Consider the following 17308-nt stretch of genomic DNA (forward strand, 5'->3'; position numbering starts at 1 on the left):
ACCGTTTTGGTATCGGGGACGGTTCCGACACCCCGAGCCTTGTGATTAACTTAATGAGTGGGACAAAAGCTAGGAAGCCTTTAGGAAAAAAAGATAAACCGACCTTATTTTCTTCCTTCAGTTTAGTCTTCTCTCTCAATGAACATTCAAGAGATACTCAAGGGGAAAAACAGGGAAAATTCATGAGAAGTTGGAGCTGTAGATTGCTAGGAACTCAGAGGAATTCAGGGGTAAACTTGAGGCTTAGCTCAGTGAATAATCCAGGACTAAATCAGGGCTAAGGTAAGCACTTAATTTCCTTTTCTGTGATTTGAACTTTTGGGTTTTCTTGTTGGGTTATTGAGGAGGTTGTGGCTTTATATTTGAAGGCAGAATTGAGGAGGAAACTTGGGGATTTTGCTAGGTTTTGGCTTGGTGAAGTGGTTCAGCAAAAGAGGTAAGTTTCAACCCATGATTTAAAGGTTTTAATTTGGATTTGAATGGCTAGTTTAGGTGTTTGTAGCTTTTGAGTTTCAGAAATTTGAAAGAGGAGATTAGTGTATGTTAGACTGAGTTTTCTGTGGAATTATGTGGTTTAAGTCATGCCAAAGGAGTTGGGATTAATTGGTTATGAGTTGGGGAACTTTGGGATGGATTAAGGTGAGGATTTGAGCTTTAAAGTGATGGGTTTTCTGGGCACGAAGGGAAGGGCCGCGGCTCTATTCTAGAGCGATGTGGCCCTAGGATGAAGATGAGCCAAGGGGGCTCGGCCAAAGGTGAGCGCCGCGGCCCCCAAGGCAAGGGCTGCGACGTGTGTCCTCTTTCAGGGGTGGTCTTTGGCTCTGTTTGAGGCTAGGGTCGCGGCTAAGCTTCAAGGGTCGCAGCTAGGGGTGGCAATTCGTGTAAACGTGTCAGATTCGTGTCGACACGATTATGACACGACACGATTAAGGTAAACACGAACACGACACGATTATTAAACGTGTCAAAAATACGAACACGAACACGACACGATTATTAAACGGGTCAACACGACACGAACACGATAACACGATTATGACACGATTAATCATAATTATACGAAACAAATCAGAAAACCTATGTAAAGTATTCGTGTTATCGTGTCTGACACGATTATGACACGACACGATTATTAAATGGGTCGACACGATTATGACACGACACGATTAAGGTAAACACGAACACGACACGATTATTAAACGTGTCGTGTTCGTGTTTACCTTAATCGTGTCGTGTCGTGTCGTGTCATCGTGTCGTGACCCAAATTGCCACCCCTAGTCGCAGCCCTTGGTTGTGCACATGAACTTTTGAGGGTTTTAGGCATGGGAATGTGGTCTAGTATGCTCAGGATTGATTTCACCACCGTGCTTGGTGAAATTCGGATTCCTGGGAGTTAGTTTTGTAACCGGAAACCTATATTTGAGTATAAATGGAACCCTATACTGTGGTTGTGACAAGGTGATAAAGGCTTAGGCTCGAGATCGGATCGTGCTTGAGGGGCGTTGCATATAATTAATAACCATACAGACTAAAGGTAAGAAAACTGCACCTGGTTGAATATATGTGACGGGACTAAGGGCTCCCTATTGTAATTGCTTGAAATGATGGTATTATGCCATGCAAGCTATTTAGTGAACCAGCGGCCTAAGGGTGCCATGGGTTACACTAGCGCACAGGGCGCAGCTCGGCCACTGGTAGCCGAGGACAGCTTATTATGCACTGAGCTCGGTTTTAGTGGGCCAGAGTCAGTGGGTTAAATAGAGGGTGCGGCCTAAGTCGTCGGCATTGGATATTATGTGATATGAGTGATATAAATGATTGATTGCATCCTGAGTCTGAGTATATGTGTTGAATGTCTATTGCGAGTTATTTGATAAGAGTTCATGCTTGATGAACTAATTGTCTGGTATCATTGATTGTATTGTAAATGATGTTTTCTTGCTGGGCCTTGGCTCACGGGTACTACGTGGTGCAGGTAAAGGCAAGGGTAAGCTCGAATAGCCCTGATTGGAGAACTCTGCAGGGTGAATGTACATGGCAGGCCATTCAGCCGCCACGGTTGAGGAGATTACAAGGACAAGAGGACCAGAACCTTGTATTTTTCCTTAGTATGGCTAATGTTTACTTTTAACTGTTGAGTTTTGCAAACCAGCTTTTAAACACTGATCTTTTGGGGATCCCTTCTGTAAACTGTTTATAATTTATAAAATGTATCTTTTGAGGCCAAAATGTCTTTTAACCCTAGAACACTGAAGCTAATGACACGTTTTTTAAATTAATGGCTTGATTAGCAAGTCTCGCACTTTATAAGTACACAGTGTAGCGGTCTTGGCTATCCAGGGCGTTACAGTCAATCACTTAGCCACATATTCAGTCACATCCCTCTTCATCCCAGGCAACCAATATAGCAATCTCATATCTTGATACATCTTCGTAGTGCTTGGATGCAAAGAGTTAGGAGTAGTATGAGATTTATTCAGAATCTCCCATCTCATAATAGTGTCCATCGGAACACATATTCGACTCTTGTATCTCAACATGCCCCTATCTGACATTGTATAGTCACTGGATACTCCAACTAGGACGTCCTCTCTGATCTTGGTCAGTTGTGGATCACTCAACTGACCTTCCTTTCTCCTTTCCAATAGTGTAGATTTTATTGTAATGTTGGCCAACTGGCCTACAAACAACTCTATGCCAGCTCTGGTCATATCATCTACTAACGCTCTAGCTATCAATCTTGCACTGAAAATCTGTCTCGGACCCTTCCGACTTAAGGCATTAGCTACCAAATTGGCATTTCCTTGATGATACAAGATTTAACAATCATAATCTTTTACCAGCTCCAGCCAACTCCTTTGTCTCATGTTCAGGTCTTTCTGTGTGAAAAAGAACTTCAGGCTCTTGGGATTAGTATAGATCTCACACTTCTCCCCATAAAGATAATGCCTCCATACCTTTAATGCAAAGACCATTGTTCATACTCTTTCAACTGGCGTGAGGCATAAGCAATCACCTTCCCTGAATGCATAAGAGCACAACCCAAACCCTGATGCGAGGCATCACAGTATATCACAAACTTCTCCTGATCTATCAGGAGACTCGAAACTGGAGCTGTAATCAACCTCTACTTCAATTCCTGGAAGTTGTTCTCACATTTATCTGACCACACCAACTTTTGATTCTTGCGTGTCAGCTCATTCAGTGAAGTAGCAATCCTTGAGAACCCTTCCAAAAAATGCATATAATATCCTTCCAATCCAAGGAAGCTCCTAATCTCATAGGCATTCCTTGGCCTTGGCCAATTCCTAACCGCCTCAATCTTGGCTGGGTTCACCTTGATTCCATCCATGCTAACAATATGACCAAGGAAAGTTACCTGAGCTAACCAGAACTCATATTTCTTGAACTTTACAAACAATATGTGTTCCCTCAGTATCTATAGAACCAACCTCAAATGTTTCTCATGTTCTGATCTGACCGAGAATAAACCAGAATATCATCAATGAAGGCGATCACAAACTAGTCCAAATAATCCTTGAACACTCTGTTCATCAAATCCATTAAAGAATTTTTGGCATCAGTCAACCCAAAGGACATGACTAAGAACTCATAATGCCCATATCTGGTATGAAAAGCAGTCTTCGGTATATCTCCCTCCTTGACCCTCAGCTGATGATAACCAGATCGAAGGTCTATCTTTGAAAATACCATCATTCCCTATAACTCGTCAAATAGATCATCTATCCTCGGCAGTGGATACTTGTTCTTAATTGTTAACCTGTTCAGTTCTCTGTAATCAATACACATCCTCAGAGAACCATCTTTCTTCTTCACAAACAGAACTGGTGCACCCCACAGTGAGAAACTAGCTCTAATAAAACCCAAATCTAACAGCTCCTGCAGCTGTACCTTTAGTTCTTTTAATTCTACTGGGGCCATTCTATAAGGTGCCCTAGACACTGGCTCCAACCCTGGTGCCAGTTAAATCACAAATTCAATCTCTCTGTGTGGCGGCAACCCTGGTAGATCTTCTAAAAACACATCCAGAAACTCATAGAATAGTCTGGTCCCACTGGCATGACCTGAGTGGTATCAACGACACTGGCTAAGAATCATATGCAACCACCTTGCCATAGATCTCTAGCCCTCATAATAGATATCATAGGTATATGGGGTCCATGCACAGTGCCAAAAAACACAAAAGGATCCTCACCTTCAAGCTCAAAGGTTACCATTTTCCTTATGCAATCTATGGTTGCCCCATACTTCACTAACCAGTCCATACCCAAAATCATGTCAAAGTCAGTCATAACCAACTCTATCAAATCAATTGATAACTCTCTACCCTATACTATCACTAAAAATGATCTGACCCATCTTCTAGATACTACTAACTCCGCAGTGGATAATAAGGTCCCAAACCCCACAGCATAATAATCACATGGTTTACAAAGTCTATCAATAATTCTACTAGCAACAAAATAATGTGTAGCACCATAATAAATCAAAACAGTATAAGGGGTTCCAGCACTAAAAAGCTGACTTGTGACTACTGAGGGACAAGCCTCAGCTTCTGCCTGAGTCAATGCGAACACTCGAGCTGGGGCCGAGCTGTCTGCCTTTCTTAGCTCTCCTCAAGTGTCCCACTACCCCGCATAAAAAGAAGGCCCTTGCTTGATAGTCCCCTATATGGCACCTTTTACATCCAGCGCACTCAGGAAAAGTCCTCCAGCCCTCAGTGCCGCCCTGGCGGCCCATCTGAATACCACAAGGTCTCCTGTCAGGGCCTGGAGCTGGGAAAGCATCAGGATCCTTCCTCTTCTGATCACTGGGGCCCCCGCCCCTACCTGAACTCATAAATGGAGGTCCCACCCTCCTAGTATCTCTCCTAGTCGTGTTCACGAACCAGATTTTGTTCTCTACACTCTCAACTATGAGCGCCTTCTCAACAACCTGTGCATAGGTAGTCACCCCTGGCACAGTGGTAATACGAACATCCCGGGATATCATAGGTTGTAGCCCCTGGAGAAACCTCTCCCTTCTGGTCCCATCAGTGGGCACCAGTTCCCTGGAAAACTTTGCCAATCTATCAAATTTCAGAGCATATTCAGTCATTGATGTCATTGATGTGTTTTCCTAAAGTAATCTACAGACCTCTTCAGCCTTTGCCGCCCTGATGTCATCATTGTAGTACTTCTCATTAAACAGAGTTCGAAACTCTTCCCAATCCAGGGCTTTAAAATTTCTAGTCTGGGATATCACTTCCCACCAAAATCCAAGCATCCTCCTGAAACATATATGTGGCATAGGCCACCCTCTCATTATCAGCCACCCTCACAAAGTCTGGGATGGTGGTAACCATGCTCATCCATTTTTTGGCCTTGGCCGGATCTGCACTACCCTCAAAGATTGAAGGGTGTTGTTTCTTGAACATTTCATAGAGAGGTTCCCATTTTTTTCCCAGCCTTTGGTGGTTGCTCAACTTTTTGTACCATCATAAGTGGTGCCTCTGGCAAGATGTTCCCTGCAGGAACCTGTTGTTGTCTCATGAGGCGTATTTCTTCTTCCTGCCTCATTACCGTGGCTTGCAAATCAGCAAGCAACTGCTGCCAGTTTTCAGGAGCTGGCTGAGGGGTCTGACCCTTGTCATTACCCTGACCTTGTCTATCATTCTGTCCCTGATCTTCCTGGCCAGCTAATGATTCAATCTTCCTTGGAAGCATACTTCCAAGCTTATACCTTGCTGTAATAATCAATTCGGTCAGTTAGGTAGTGATAACTAAACCTCTTACAGCCTCACGATCCAAGATCAAGCAGAAACTCATCCACAATCAACAGTCATGCTAATAAGCATGTCAATTCATAATCATAACAATTAACAATTAATGATGCTAATAAGCATTTCCTAGCAATATTAGTGCTAATAAGCACGTTCTTGCACATTATGCAACAGTCAAGGGCAAGGCCCTATCAGTGAATCTCATGCTACCTAATAAGGCGTGCAGGTAAAGCATTTATATCCTATTTAAGCAGTTAAACACATAACCACATAAAGTGTTACTGAACCATAAGTTGAGATAGTTTTCAGTGGCGAGTGTACATGCCCAGTCAGTCTACAGGAACCCTTAACCTTGGCACGCTCTGATACCAAGTTGTAATGCCCTAGATAGCCAAGACTATCACACTGTGTACATGAAATAGTATGTAACTCGATAAACGAGTTATTAGGCCATAAATGTGAATCTAAGTGTTATTAATGGGCCAGGGTTAAAATCTTGATGAAAAGGAATGGATATTTTATTAAAAACGTTAAACTATACATGGGATCCTATAATAGTGTTTACAAAGTTGTTTACAAAGTTGTTTACAGTCAAAAATAGTCATTACATTCACCGACCTAAGTGGAAAACATAGGGTTAAATCCTAGTTCCCCTGAGAAACCTTGGTCGTGGTGGTCAAGCGGCCGCATATGTACACGTCACCACCTAAGCTCTCCACCCAAGGTTGGGTAAGCTTTTCTTTCCTTTTACCTACACCACATAGCACCCATGAGCCAAGTCTCAAGAAGAAAACTTATTACTGCATGCATACAAGTATCAGTAAATGATTATGGAATCATTCTTGGGTCCACAATCATAATCAAATGACCATGGAGTCATTTTGGAGTCATGTTCCCTAAATAGATGACCATGGAACCATCCTGGGGTCCTCTGCCCTAAATAGATGACCATGGAGTCATCCTGGGGTCCTATGCTCTAGCCATGTAACCATCAAGTCACCCTGGGCCTTTTAGCCCTAGCCCTGAGTAACTTGCCATAGAACTAGTCAAGCGTTTTAGTTTTCTTTGACCATAGGGTCAGATGAGCGTGTAACGCTCTATTGATTAGATCCAATCATATCGACCAGTGCTTGATGCGCTATTGCCGCTCTTCACTCATAAGACAATGCCATACGACCAGCGCTCAACAATATTACCGTTCCTGACTGATAAGTCAGTGCTTTACGACTAGTGCTCAGCACTACTGTCGTATGTGACTGATAAGTTAATGCCTTTCTCAAGTAAACAATGCAAACAAGCATTCATAATGCAACAGGTATCCATATATAGAGCACTCAACATGCTTCATCAATAATCATGTGTGTCACATAATGGGTGTATTTTTTTCACATCTCGCTTGAGCGTAAAATAAATTAAGAACGACCCTTGAGCACTATCCTAACCTTGAGCACTTAGCGGTAACCTAAACATAACCAAATATGAAATCCCATCAAAAATGACTAATTAAAGGTTCCTGGACCAAGTCCAAGCCCGCAGGACCTCGAATTCTACTAAACTGGGTAGTAGATTCGATCCTAAGCCTTAAGATTTGAAAACCCGCCCTTAAAACCAACATTAGCTCAAAAGAACTAGGAAGGCCGCGAACTGCCCCTAAGGGTCGCGGCTCACCTCCCAGACAGAAAGCCCCTTGTCTAGGTGCCTAGGGCAGGCAATGACATTGCCTTGAGGGTCACGGCACACTAGCTAGACAGAGCCCCAACATGGCTTTGGGGTTCGCTCAGGTCGCAGCGCCCAAGAACACGGCCGCGACTTGACCCCGCAAACCCAACACCCTTTTTTTCCTCAGCTCAAAACTCACCACAAATCACTTCCAATCAATCCCAAAATCAAAACTAAGACTTAACATAACATTACCACCAAACCAGCAATAAAACCCAAGCTTAAAAACCCTCAAAAACACTACCAAAAACCCAATTCCATAAGCAAACTTTCAAGCTTATAAACAAAATAAAACAGAGGAAAAACTTCAAAATTCAAGCTTAGAACCATTACCTCAATCAGTGAATTATCTCTTAGCTTTACCCAATCAAGAACCTAGCTCAAACTTAGCTTCAAAATCAAACCGAGAGAGAAGAAGAATTATCGTGAGAGAAAGAGAGCCTTGTTCTTTTAGTTCATTCCATAGCCTTCCCACCTTGGTCAAGTCTATCTAATATCCTTAAATGACAAGAATGCCACTAGGACCAACGTTTCCTCTCACAACCACCAAAGGGCAGTTTGGCCATTAACACATACCCCTTTAATCATAATTAATGTCTCATGATTCTCATCATTCCCAAAATCCTCAAATAATTACCAAATTATTTCCCATTTCCCACTCAAACTCAGAAATGTGCTAAGTACTAGATTACCCCTAGGCTCACCCCGAGCCCAGTAATTGACCCCTTTATGACTAAACCGCTAACTTGCTTCCTAGGTTCGTCTCATGCCAAATAGCTCAAATATATCCACATAATAATGTGGTCTCATCCATATATCACATACATGCACATAAATATACAAATACGCCCTCAAAGGGCCAATATTACGAAAATACCCTTCTTATAAGAAACGACCCACATATATGCAAATACAGCCATATAATAATACAACCCACATAATCATGCATATAATCATATAATAACACATTAAACCCATTATTTCCCTCCTGGCCCCCTAATCCAGGTGTTGCGAAATTTATAGCTATGCAAGTGCACACAGTCGCAATTCGTAATAAAAATGGTAAAAACCGAATATCGTCCTCAAGGACTGATTTATCAATTACCAATCAATTAATCCTTTAATTCTATTTGATGAAACAATTATCAGGGATTTTAAACTAAGAAAAATACTAACGAAGCGCAAAGAAGAATTAAACAAATTAACAAAGAAAATACAATTAGGACAATGATGATCCTCTATTTTTCCACCCTGTTATTTCCTAATGAAAGCATCTATATTCCCTTCTCCCTATTCAAGAATAAGTTGCAACAAAAATTCATAATCTGGTTAAGACTTATGAAATTCAATCTAAATGACAACTTCCTATATTTCTATGGTAAGTTGAATCATGTAGAGGGCATTAGCCACGCAACTCATAAAATACGCAAATAATCTAGATACCTTCGTTCTAAATTAAATTTGCATCCAAACAATCAAAGCATATCAAATTTCACTTTTCAGATTTCAATTTGATTCATAAAATAGCAATTAGAGGTGATCAATCAATAATCGCACAATTAACATAGATTGCAAGGAATTGAAAGAGATGAAGAAGAATATCAACTTTGCATTAAACCATAACAAGGGTTTCCAAAAGATTCACATAAAAGCCCTAAAAGAGAATTTAGCCTATGATCTTTATTCTAGCAATAAGATAATTCAATTACAAACATGAAAATTGACAGAAAAAGATGATGAAAACTCAGGGACGAATCCTCCAATATGGTGTTCTTACTCCAGCCATCGTCCTCCCTCCCAGACCTCCTTTCAGTCGCATTATATGTTTCTCAAAAATCCCTACCAAAGTTCCCAAGTGAAAGGACCAAATTGCCATTCAAAAAGTGGTAAAAAATGTGAAAATCGCGTCTCTAGAGCTGTAGCGCTACATCTGGAGCGCTATAGCGCTATTAACAGTGCCAAAATGCTTCAAAATCTGGTGCACTAGCGCTGTAGCGCTCTTATTATGGCGCTGTAGCGCTAAAGTCAGAACCGACAAAACTCGGTTCGAACATCCTGCAGCGTCATCTCATCGTATTTTGATCATAACTCCTTCGATATAACTCCGAATTGAATGATTCAAAAAGCTATGGAAATTTAAGAGAAATATATACAACTTCTATTTCTAGAAGTGTTTCCAGAAAGTGAACACATCATGGTAAAAATGCGGCTTGAAGTTTCAGACTTGCGTTATAGAGCATAAACGACGTGTGTTGAGCATCTTCAATGTAGTATTTTCCACACATAATGTCTTGAAACTCCACAATCAACATGAAATCCATCTTATTTATCATATTTAACATGTTTCTTCTCATTTCACTCCATATTATGTAATTGACCATTAAAACCTGAAACAAAAAGAAAACAAGCATAAATCTGCACTAAACAATCCTAAATAACTAAAAACACAACCTAAAACGATCTCTAAAACAAACCTAAAATGAACCTAACACCAGGCACAAATCCAAATTAGGGAATTTGGGACGTTACAAGTAACGTCCTACCAGCAAAAAGTGGCTAGATATTTCAATTTTAAGGTGAAGGATAGGAAGTTCAGGGTCAGAGATTTGGTGTTGCGAAGAGTTTTCTGAGCCACCCGTGATCCTGATGCTGGAGTATTGGGCCCTAACTAAGAAGGCCCGTATCAAATTAAGAGCATCGTGTGTCCAAGGACATACAAACTAGCCCAACTAAGTAGGGAGTTGGTGTCCCACGCCTGGAATGCCGAGCACCTTCACCTGTATTACCAATAATATATAAGCAATGTATTTTCTTAATTTTGTAGTCATTTTGTAGCCTACGGGCACAATTAATGGAAATCTTGTGTGTGAAACACGATAGATGAAATTCTGAGAAAATTGCTTGTATTTTAAATTTTAATTAAGTAATTTCACTTCCCGAGGTGTACCCGCTCGCTGGCCTAGACAAGTGAACACACACAAGTCACCGATCACTTGGGGGCATAGCTGGGTCTCCTCGCAGGATGTCCGCTCACGGGCGTGAGCTATGAAGCTAAGCTTATCATGAGCGGAGCAAGCCTAGTGTCAAGGCTAGCGTAAGAAAAAACTAGTTGTATTTTAAATTTTAACTCCTGGACGTACCTTTTTGGAGCATCTCTGCTTTCCCCTGCAATGTGAGGTCCCCTAGCAATGGTTATTGCATATTCTCCATCGATTGGGAGAGAACGATCATCATCCCTCACACGTGGTGTCACGACTTGTTGAGTAGGTTGAGCCGCAGCTACCCTTTGATTAGACAGACCCTAGGCTTGATTTCTATTTCAGACATATTGTCTGAGGTAACCTCTTGAGATTAGTCCTTTGATCTTATCCTTGAGTAGCATGCGTTCCTTAGTTGTATGTCCTAGGTCTCTATGGAATCTGCAAAACTTACTCAAATCCCTCTTGGTAAGTTGATGTCTCATTCCTGTAGATCGTCTAAATGGGACCTGATTTTCATTTTCAAAAAAATATGTTTTCCCAAGTGTCTGTGAGCTTGGTATACACGGTGTATATCGAGAAATTCTTATCTTATTTCTTCTTCTTACCCCCATCTGTCTCGGGGTTATTTCTTTCATTCTTCTTTCTCTTAGAAGAATTGTCTCCTGAAGGTTGTGCCACAGAGGGTGTGGACAATCTTGTAGTTGAGTTAATGATGGTCTTTGTAGTTATTGAGGGTGGAGGAGTTAGTTTAAGTGCTGAACATGCCTCTTCTACATTGACGAACCTCTGAGGTCAAGTGGTGAACTCGACTATCATTCTCACGGGCTTCCTTTGCATATCATCCCAAAGAGGACATCCTGGTAAGACTCAGTCTCGCACTTCCATAAGATGACCACCATCATCAACGTTGCGAGCTTGGGTTGCCTCTATATTAAACCTTGCCAGATATTTCTTTAATGATTCTCCCAACTGCTGTCTTATATTTGCCAAGGAGGAAGCCCTAGGCTTGATGCTTCTTACAACTTGGAATTGTTTCTCGAATTCCATAGACAACTGTTCCCATGACAAGATCAAGTGCCTTTGAATTTGTGAAACTAACTCTTTGTTGGTCCAGTAAGTGTGATCGGAAAGAGCATGCATCTGAACTCGTATCTGACATGGCTAGCTCTCATTACTGTATTGAAGGTGCTTAGGTGGCTTCTTGGGTCGGTAAACCCATCGTAAGGTGACACGTGAGGTATCTTGATTCCATTGGGGAAAGGCGTGCTCGAGATATGTGGAGGAAAGGGCTCGAGCTCCTCATCTTAATCATAAGCCCTATCATTGTCTTTCCTTTCTCGAAGGAGCCTAAATGTTTCTTCGAGATAGTTAATTCTTTCTTGAACCAACTCCACAGGAGGGGGAGCTTGTGCTACTAGGAGCTGATTATTGTTCATAGGAACTCCAATTCCTTGTTGCAATACAGGGTTATATTGGTTTCCATATACTGGTTGTAGGGGCTCCCTTTGAACATTTAAATGTGCTCTTAGGTCTGGGTTTGGCTGATTGAACTGCCTCCGATTCTGGTTCACGTGGTCTTGAAGATCAAGATAATCATTCAGATAGTTCTCGTAATATCTAGGCTCGGTGTTATAGACACTTACAAACCTACTATAATCCTAGCTTCCCTCAAGGAAGCTAACAGTTCTTTGTGGTTGCTGTTGCTATTGTGGGGCATGATTTCGAGGTGGATTATTCACGTGCACCCTAACTCTAGTAGCACATGACCTCGACATATAACTCCCTGATGGTTGGGGTTGTCTAGCTTATGTATGTCTTCGATGTGCCCTCAGTGGGACCTCACGATCACCCCTATGCTTGGGTCGAGCTTCATGGCTTCTATCCTGGCTTCCCCTCCTAGCACTTTGGGAAAACCTCTGCGGTGCCCTTTCCCCAGCTCGGTTTCCACTAGGAGCTTGCTGGGGTATGTCTTGACCTGGAGATTGAAGTCTAATGGGTGACGGAGGATGCCTGATTAGATATGGTGGCAGCCTCTAATTGTTTGGCCTTGTAGGTTCAGGGTTATTACTCATTGTAAGTTTTTGGTTATTGTTATGAGCTGCCTTCGGGACAGCTCGGTTATTCCAAGTGTCTGTAGGAATGTAATGCCCTGGATAGCCAAGACCGTTACACTGTGTGTTTATAAAGGTGCAAGACTCGCTAATCAAGTCATTTAGTTAGAAATGTGTTACCAAAACTACAGTTGAACTAGGGTTAAAAGATTTTGGCCACAAAAGATACATTTCTTCTAATCAAATATTTTTCCATGGGATCCCAAAAGTAATAACGTTAAAAGACAGTTTACAAAATTTCAGGATAAAAGTACAGCTGCTAGCCACTCTAAGGGCAAAACAGACATTTAGGATTTTCTCGTCCTGTACCACTCCTCGGCCATGGAGGCCGATCAGCTGTCCATGTACATTCAGCCCCAAAGCTCTCCGTCTCAGGACTGGTCCACTTTTCCCTTGCCTTTACCTACACCACGTAGCACCTGTGAGCCAAGGCCCAGCAAGAAAACACAACAACAGAGCATAATCATCAAACAAACAACCAGATAACTCATACAGTATAATCATATACTCAACAATCCAGATATTCACAATAATCAAGTATTCAGCATACCAAGTTCATCATTTCATACTAATAACCAATTCACATATGATAACCAGGGTCAATGCCCTTAGGTCGCACCCCCTATTTATCCCACTGACTTCGGCCCGCTTAAACCGAGCTTAGTGAATATCAAGCTGTCCTCGGCTACCAGTGGACGAGCCGCGTGTTGTGCGTAAATATTTATTCCGGCACTCTTAGGCTGTTTATCACATGTCCCACGACGTAATACCATCTATGACATCTTAGCAGATATAGGGAGCTATTAGTCCCAATACAATCACATAACTGGGTGCAGTTTTCTTACCTTTGGATTCCGGTAGCTTTGATCAGTGATGACACCCCTCAAGCACGATCCCTTCTGAGCCCTAGCGTACTCCTAGTCACAGCCATAGATCATAATCATCACCAAACTTCAACCCAAAAACCTAACCTCGGGACCAATCCCGAGCCCTCGGAAGCCCTAATTCCACCAAACGGGGTGGTGGAATCAAACCCCGAGCCCCCGGGAAAAAACCCTAGGAAATAACCCAAAAATCCCCTTCTAGGAATAGGGTAGCGCTACAGTGCCCTAAAGTGGGCACTATAGTGCTACAAATAGAGTCAAAAACGCCCCAAGCATCCAAGCCTAGCGTTGTAGCGCCCTAAGGCTAGCGCTACAGCGCTAGTCACAGCCAGACAACACCCTGTTTTCACCTCTTCGAACTTCCTTGAGCCAAAACCTTTCGAACCTCAACCAAACTCTAAAACAAGCCTACCAACATCTATATCTCACCCCATATGACCCAATCATACAAAACTCAATCACATGCACCCCAAAATAAAGAAATCACCAAAGTTGAGCTTATAGCTCAAAAACTCAACAGAAAACAACAGAAACTTCAGGACTTTAGAACTAGAATTTCATACCTTCAATGGAGACTCTCAACCTAGATTATCCCTAGTGTCCTTTCAGCCTCAAGCCCTTCACTTCCTCAAGCCTATATCCCTCGATTCCATCCAAAACTCAACTTTAGAAAACCATCTCAGCCAAAACCAGAAACACAAGAGAAGAACCTAGAAACTTACCTCAGTTGGATGCCTAATCCCTGTTGAACTCTCAAACTTGATCAAGGTCCCAAGTGCAAAGCATTATCCTAAAGCTCCTCTAAATTTTAGCTCCAAAAGGCCCCAAGAATTGATGAAGGAATCCCAAACCATGAGAGAGAAGGGACTTCTATTTCTTTTTCCTTCTTTCCTTTCTTTTCTTCAGACTTCTAAAGCTTTCTACATATTCCACTAAGGCAATAAAGCCAAAAACAACACTTATCTCTAATTTTAAACACCAAAAGACCAAACTTCCCTCCCAATTAAAACTAAGCTTTTAAACCTCCTAAGGGCATTTTAGTCATTACTCCCAATTCCCGCTAATTCCTCGAGTGTCTATAATATTTACCGCTTACTTCCCAACACCTAACTAATCACCAATTATATTCCTCAATTTCAAATAATCTCCCATATAATTCTTAAATTCTCATAAATACCCCCAGGCTTGCCCCGAGCTGGGTATAAATCCTCACCGTGACTTATTCGCTAAGCCACTCACTAGGATCGCCTCGAGTCACAAGCTACAAATATATCCACATAATAATGTGTTCTTAACAATTTATCACAGATATTTACATTTATGCCCTCAACGAGCCAAAATTATGAATATGCTCTTCTAACCTAATCAGGGCCTACATGCATACTAATACACATAGTCATGCATCACTGATATCCAAATAGTCATATAAACATGCTTTTAATCATTTAAATCACATATAATCCAGTTATACCCTCCTGGCACACTAATCAAGGCCCTTAAGCCTTATTAGTAAATTTTGGTCATTACAACTATCCCCTCCTAATGAGAATTTCGTCCTCGAAATTTACCTTAATAATTCGGGATACTGATCCCGCATCGCTGACTCAAGCTCCCAGGTCTCTTCTTCGACCCTACTATTCCTCCACCATACTTTAACTAGAGGAATTATCTTATTCCGTAGTACTTTATCCTTCCAATCCAAAATCTGAACCGGTTGCTCCTCATAAGCTAAATCTATCTGCAATTCCAAGTCTTCATACCTCAACACACGTGTCGCATCTGAGACGTACTTCTGGAGCATAGAAACATGGAATACGACATGGACTCTTGAAAACGACGGTGGCAAAGCTAACCTGTAAGCCACCTGAGCGATCCTTTCCAAGATCTCAAAAGGCCTGATGAACCTAGGGCTTAGCTTGCCCTTCTTTCCAAATCTCCTCACCCCTCGCAGTGGTGAAACTCGGAGAAATACGTGGTCCCCAACTGGGAACTTCACATCTCTACGCTTGGGATCATCGTAGCTTTTCTGTCTTCTCTGTGAGGCGAGCATCCTAGATCGAATCTTCTCTATAACTTCATTCATCTTCTGAACCATATCCGGCCCCAAATACTTCCTCTCACCCATTTCATCCCAATGAATGGGTGATCTACATTTCCTCCCATATAACATCTCGTAAGGAGCCAGTCCAATCGTTGATTGGTAACTATTGTTGTATGAAAACTCCATCAACGGAAGATACTTACTCTAAGATACCTCAAAATTGATCACACATGCTCTGAGCATATCCTCCAATACCTGAATCGTCCTCTCAGACTGTCCATTAGTCTGAGGATGGAAGGTTGTGATGAACTTCAACTGAGTTCCCATAGCCTTCTGCAAACTACCCCAAAACTTGAAGGTACAGATAGGATCCTGGTCTGATACTATAGACTTAGGAACCCCATGGAGATGTATGATCTCCCTCACATACAACTCTGCATACTGATCCACAATATATGTCGACCTCACTGGAAGAAAATGGGCTGACTTGGTGTATCTGTCCACTATCACCCACACCGAGTCATGAAGCCCTACTGTTCTGGGTAAACCTCCCACAAAATCCATCATAATATCCTCCCATTTCCACTCGGGAATACCCAAAGGCTGAAGCAACCCTGCTGGTTGCTGATGCTCAGCCTTCACCTACTGACAGGTTAAACATCTGGCTACGTACTCCCCCACATCCTTCTTCATCCCGGGCCACCAATATAACGTCTGTAGATCCTGGTACATCTTCATGGTACCCGGATGAAGTGAGTACGGCGTCGTATTTGACTCATCCAATATCTCTCATTTGATCCCCTCATTAGCTGGAACACAAATCCGCCCCTGATACCGAAGCAAACCAACCTCAGAAATAGAATAGTCCTTAACTACTCCTGCTAAGACATTCTCTCTAACCTCCTGTAACTGAGCGTCTACCAATTGACTTTCTTTAATCCGCTCTAGCAGGGTCGACTGCAGAGTAATATTGGCCAACTGGCCACCACTAATTCTACCCCCGCTCTGACCATCTCATCAACTAACTCTCTCGAGATCTGGGTGGAACTATATAGCTGACCTGGGCCTCTCCGGCTCAATGCATCCGCCACTACATTGGCTTTCCCTAGATGGTAAAGAATATCACAATCATAGTCTTTCACCAACTCTAGCCAACGTCTCTGTCTCATGTTCAGGTCCTTCTATGTGAAGAAGTACTTCAAGCTATTGTGATCGGTGTAGTAATAAGTTGTCGCTTCAATTTGTGTCTATTTTTTCATCGATGCCGCTATCTTCGAGAAGCCCTCCATAAACCGTCTGTAATAACCCGCTAGACCAAGAAAACTCTGCACCTCCGAGGCGTTCCTTGGCCTCGGCCAATCCCTAACTGCCTCCACCTTAGATGGATCCACCTTAATCCCATCTACACGCACAATATGTCCAAGTAATGTCACTTCTGGTAGCCAAAATTCACATTTCTTAAACTTGGCGTACAATTGATGCTCCCTCAATCTCTGTAGAACCTGTCGTAGATGTTGCTCGTGCTCTGCCTTTGAACTGGAGTACAATAAGATGTCATCGATGAAGACAATAACCAACTGATCCAGAAAGTCCTGAACACCCTATTCATTAAATCCATAAAGGTCGCTGGGGCATTGGTCAAACCAAACAACATGACCAAAAACTCATAATTCTCATACCTCGTTCGGAAGGTTGTCTTCGATATGTCCTCACCCTTGATCCTCAGCTAGTGATAACTAGATTGAAGATCAATCTTCGAGAACACCGTCTTACCCTGCAGCTGATCGAAC

Source organism: Humulus lupulus, chromosome 3, assembly GCF_963169125.1.
Source record: "Humulus lupulus chromosome 3, drHumLupu1.1, whole genome shotgun sequence".
NCBI lineage: Eukaryota > Viridiplantae > Streptophyta > Magnoliopsida > Rosales > Cannabaceae > Humulus > Humulus lupulus.